This window comes from Cervus canadensis, chromosome 24 (assembly GCF_019320065.1).
Source record: "Cervus canadensis isolate Bull #8, Minnesota chromosome 24, ASM1932006v1, whole genome shotgun sequence".
In the NCBI taxonomy this organism is placed as follows: Eukaryota; Metazoa; Chordata; class Mammalia; order Artiodactyla; family Cervidae; genus Cervus; species Cervus canadensis.
In genome coordinates this window covers 21,229,462-21,235,461 of record NC_057409.1, presented here as the reverse complement: position 1 = coordinate 21,235,461, position 6,000 = coordinate 21,229,462, and positions in this window count along the sequence as shown.

The following is a 6,000-nucleotide window of genomic DNA, read 5'->3' as shown; positions in this document are numbered from 1 at the left end:
GGGGTTCAGATGTCAGTTTGGAGAATTAGACTGTCACCTGGCTTCCTGTTAAAATTTATCCAGTTCTCTCTCACTCACATTTTATTCACAGGACCACACACAACCTCAAAGGCACCCCATACTATACAATGCTTGTAAAGAATATTAGAAACTACCAAGTTACCATACAATGGAATAAAATATTTACAACTAGAAAGAATGGGGCAAATAAGTACATCCATACGTTAATTAAAAAGCCATTCACCTCTCCACTATATTTAAAAATTCCATTGCCATTTTGAAAACCCATATTTCTATATGTGCATATATATTGGTGTAAATAGACAACAATTTGAAATCATAATGTATTAAAAAGAAGAAATGGTACATTTGCTGATCAAGAACAAGGAAGGGTACTTTTATTTTGACTTTATATATGGCAATATACTTTTCAACATGTAATTGTAGGAATGAATCTATATATCATTTGTTTGATTTAAAAATAAAAGTACCACAGATTCTTGAACCTTCTCCCACTTCTTCAGATGGGAAAAATATGTCAAGAAGCAAACTGGAACAATAAACAATTACTATCTACATTTTGTATGTCCCAAGAAATATTTGTGTAGATTGCTGAAGATGCCAAACTTTTATTAGCTGTTCCCAGATGAAAGAGTCATTAATCGTCTTCTTTTATCAGACCAAAGTATATCTGAGAGTAAACTGTAGTCTCTTCCTGGTGGCCAACCACTTCTTAAAACAAGAGTTATTTAGGAAAACAGTTATGACCCATTTAACTTAATAATCATCATTTCTATACACATATACAGAGCTGTTTACTGTCCTAAGCTAATTTGGTGGCCTTTCTCAATTATTAGGTTGCTTCAATGGGCATAAGTAACTTCTGCAGCTAAAGGCAGGTGAGAAACCCTTGCCCACACCTTGCTGCTCAGTTCAGTTCAGTTCACTTCAGTCCCTCAGTCTTGTCCGACTCTTTGCGACCCCATGAATCGCAGCATGCCAGGCCTCCTTGTCCATCACCAGCTCCTGGAGTTTACGCAAACTCATGTCCATCAAGTCAGTGACGCCATCCAGCCATCTCACCCTCTGTCGTCCCCTTCTCCTCCTGCCCCCAATCCCTCCCAGCATCAGGGTCTTTTCCAATGAGTCAACTCTTCTCATCAGGTACAAAGTATTGGAGTTTCAGCTTCAGTATCAGTCCTTCCAATGAACACCCAGGACTGATCTCCTTTAGGATGGACTGGCTGGATCTCCTTGCAGTCCAAGGGACTCTCAAGAGTCTTCTCCAACACCACAGTTCAAAAGCATCAATTCTTCCGTGCTCAACTTTCTTCACACCTTGCTGCTAGGTGACCTGTTAAACAAGTCTTTGGAATTTGCCACACTTGCAAATAGCAATTAACAAGTGGACCCAAGTGTGGTCATTGATTTGCAATCAGTTTCACAAGCTCCCTGAAGGCTCAGCTCTGAAGAGCATCTTGTAGGAAAGGTTGGCGAGAGTGAGATGAGAAAGGTGAGATGAAAAGTTATTCAAGGATGGGTGTCAGCTACTCCGTCAGCTCAGGTGACACAATCCTATGAAAACAATCAGACACAGGGCTACACTCTGAAATTGCCCTTAAGCCTAGAGCCTTTTGGAAAGCTTAGTCTCCTGGTCTTGCTGGATTTTGAGATCGAGGTTATGCAAGGGTGTAGTTGCTGGTCATGATTGCACCTTAAACATGACTCCTTTCACCAATGGAAGAACATTCCTGAAACCCATTCTGCTAAATTAACAGCCTTCTGATGGGAGTGGAAATAAAGCTGATTGACATGCTCTTCTGGCTATCTCTGGAATGTGGCTTCTGATTAGAGTCTGTGTAATCCCCTTCTTGTGGACTGTGCACGCTTTATTCAGGAAAATAAAATATTTACTATTCATTATGGGGATACAGATTTAAACAAACACCAAGATACCACTGCCTCTGCTGAAGTGTTTGAAAGTAAGTTACATTCACTACAACTCCTGGTATGTCTAGGGTGCGGTGGCAGAGATGACCAAAGTCAGCAATAAGGAAGTGGTGTGTATTACTGTAGCCAACTTACATACAATAACTTACTCCAATAATTGACCTGCTTTTTATTATCACCATGTGTTTGAGATGATAGGGGCTGGTCAATGTCAGTGATAAACTACCTATTTCCTGAAAAATATATTTTATCAGTCTAAGTTCTAATTCATCCTTGTAGTTATTTTTGAATATTAGCAGTATACATGTAAACTTCAAATTAGCCATTGTTACTTTTAAAAAACACTGTATTTTATATGGAAGTTAATTCAGAGAACCTCCGATTATACAGCTCCCAACACATGTAGACACAGCTATAGATGACTCTCTGGAGAAAAAGGGAGAAAAAGTTTACAGTGGTTCATTTTAATTGGAGTTTATTTTGAGCACAGTTTGTGCCTCCAGCCCTATGGTACTACCTAGTCCTGCATTAAAACAGTTAGTTGATCAAAATAAATAATTTGCATGGTAACTGTAAAAATACAGAAATAGAAATAGAGTTATTTGAGTTTGTCGTTCAAGGTCATATGGCAAATGGAATTTATACCGTGTTTGGAAGGTAAAACAGTAAAACAGTCTGGACTGTAAGTACACATAATTTGTACAGTATTTGGTTTAATAAGGGAGAATTTTAAGTAGCACATATTTTAATGAATGTAAATAATACATTGCATTCATAGAAATAAAATTTATATGACTTTTACATATGTAAAAATAAACTTAACCTTCTAATAACCTACAATGAGAAAGAATAAAAATATAAATATATACATATACATGTATAACTGAATCACTTTGCTGTACCCCTGAAACTAACACAATGTTATAAGTCAACTATATTTCAATAAATATACATATAATTAAAAATTTACACTTTTTCTTTAATAGTTATATTCTTTTGTTCCTAAAGACAAATAATGTTACAAGAGCACTATGATTCAGTAACTGCCTAAATTGTACGTTTTTGCTTATATTGCTGCCGCTGCTGCTAAGTCACTTCAGTCGTGTCCGACTCTGTGCGACCCCTTAGACGGCAGCCCACCAGGCTCCTCCGTCCCTTGGATTCTCCAGGCAAGAACACTGGAGTGGGTTGCCATTTCCTTCTCTTATATTAGCAGAAGTTTAGCATATGCTTCTACTGTAATTAGCTTATATTTCACAAATAGTAACTAACAAAGTTAATGAACAATTATTTATATAGCTTACATAGAATGTCCCCTGAAGATCAGTGTTCAAACGGCTAGTTAGACATGAAAACTACTGAATAAATAATTGTGCTTTTATACTGAAAAAATCACTTATTTTGTTTTATTTTACTTTTAGCAACATAATTATTTATGCAAATTTCAATAAAAGAAATATTTTACTGTCTCCACTGCTTCTCTGAATATTTTTTTATTAGTTTAATTCCATAATTATTAATGAAAGCAGTGCTTTCCTATAGAGGAGGGAGCATTAAACAGGAGAAAGCTGATGCTTTAGTTGGAAATGATTTGTCAGGTATGAGGAATTCTCTTTTAAGAGTGTGTGTGTGTGTGTGTGTGTGTGTGTGTGTCTGTGTGTAAACTCAATCATGTCTGACTCTTTGTGACTCCTTGAACTCTAGACTGCCAGGCTCCTCTGTCCATGAAATTTTCCAGGTAAGAATACTGGAGTGGGATGCCAGGCTTCCCTCCATAGGATCTTCCCAACCCAGGGATCAAACCAGCGTCTTCTGCATCTCCTGCCTTGGACGGTGGATTCTTTACCACTGTACCACCTGGGAAGCCCACTTAACCACGGTGGGGGATCAGACTTTTTGTTTGGTTCAGGACTTTAATAGATTGAATGAGACCCACCCTCTTGGTGAGGGCAATCTGCTTTACTCAGTCTACATATTCAGATACTAATTTCATCCAGAAACACCTTCATAGACACACTCAGAGAAATGTTTGATCAAATATCTGGGCATCCCATGGCCCAGTCAAATTGAGACATAAAATTAGCCTTCATAAAAACCTCTCAATACAACAAACTTGTTTCTGGAACCGTTAATTTTCCTAGATGTTAACTTTCTAAAATTTTATTTTGGAACATTATAGTAAGTTAGTCTTATCTTCTCCAAAATGTATTACAAGTGTATTTTTTTAGGAACTATTTTTATGTCATGACATCTATAAGCTCTGAGCTTCATTTCTATTGTTCTCGGTGTGGTAATTAATCTGATTCTTAAATAAACTATGAAAAGTTTTGAGAACTTTTGTTTGAAATTCCTGTGGGTGACATTAAGCACTAAGGCTGTTGAGTCTCTAAATTTTCATTTAAGTCAGGATCGTTTTCTCTGTAGGCTATCTAGTTTTCAAACGTATATTTATAAAAATAGATCTGACTTTTTACGCTTTAAATTTTATTGTCACTTTTAGAGAATAAGTGATCGTTAAGAAAATGAACAAGTATTTGCAAGCTTCTATTTTGTATGTCATACTAAGAAACTTTGCTCATTGTTTAGTTAATTTTTCATTCTGAATTATAGCTGAAATGGGAAAATCTCTCAAAATATAATAAGTAAATGGAATGTGGTATATTGTATTCAGAAAACAGTTTTGCTCAATGAACATGGGTTGTATAAAAACTATCAGAAATTTTTATAGATACACTAAGTTAAAAATCATCAAGGTAATAATTTTATGGTACTCAATATTTTCAAGTGAAATTACATTTATTAAACCTGATTAGTAGTCAATGAACCCATGAAGCTTGAAACAAAGTGGTATCAGATCAGATTATCAGTCAAAACCAAAAACATTAGAGGGCTTGCAAGAGTATGTAGCCAGTGCGTGTGTGAGTGCTCAGTTGTGGCAGACCCTTTGTGACCCCATGGACTGCAGCCCACCAGGATCTTCTGTCTATAGAATTTCCCAGAAAGGAATACTGGAGTGCGTTGCTTTTTCTTTCTCCAGGGAGTCTCCCAGACCTAGAGATCAAACCTGTGTCTCTTGAGTTTCTTGCATTAGCAGGCAGATTTTTTGTGACTGGACCAACTGGAACACCCTATGTAGTCAGTAAACTTCCTGTATTTAGATCTTAATGATTCCAAATTGTAAGAATCTTTCATTTTAAAATCCCTCAGGATTTCTTAAGGATTTATTATGAAAAAGTTATTGTATGGCATCATGTATGTGAAGTCACTCAGTCGTGTCTGACTCTTTGCAACTCCATGGACTGTGTAGCCCAGCAGGCTCCTCCGTCCATGGAATTTTCCAGGCAAGAATACTGGAGTGGGTCGCCACTTCCTTCTCCAGGGGATCTTCCCGACCCAGGGATCGAACCTGGGTCCTCCACATTGCAGGCAGACGCTTTACCATCTGAGCCACCAGGGAAGCTGTATGGCAGCACATAACCATAATAAAATATGTTCTTGATATTTTTAAGCATAAAGCTGAGGTGCTTCAAAGATTCATCTGTCTTCACTTTAAAAATTTATGAAATACCTGCTAATAGGTACTTTCTTATTTCTAGAAGATTTTTTTAAACTTTAATGAGAACTGTTAGAAATCAATTTAAACATAACCACAACTCATATTTAACCCATTTAAATGCTCTTTCAATGAGAGGAGAAAACAAATGGGGAAAATATCTGATAAATGCAGGCCCCCTGAGGGTTGAACATTAATTTGAATGGCCTTTAAGGGCCATTAGAGAACAGAAGTTCGCAACTCATGGGAACCAACTTCCTTGGTGGCAGAATGCTGACTCCTTAGAATATTTTAGGAGCTTTTTTCTTTAGCATATCACTATAAATCTGAAGTAAAAATCATGGCTTAAACCCAACGGGACTTCAGATAAATGCCCCAGAATTTGTGGGAGATCTGAAGTTAGTTTTAATAGACATGAGTGCCTTTAACTTTTTTGCCTTCAAATATCTTGAGATGAGGCTGAAATTCAAAATAATTTTATTTCTGCAGCTGAGCCT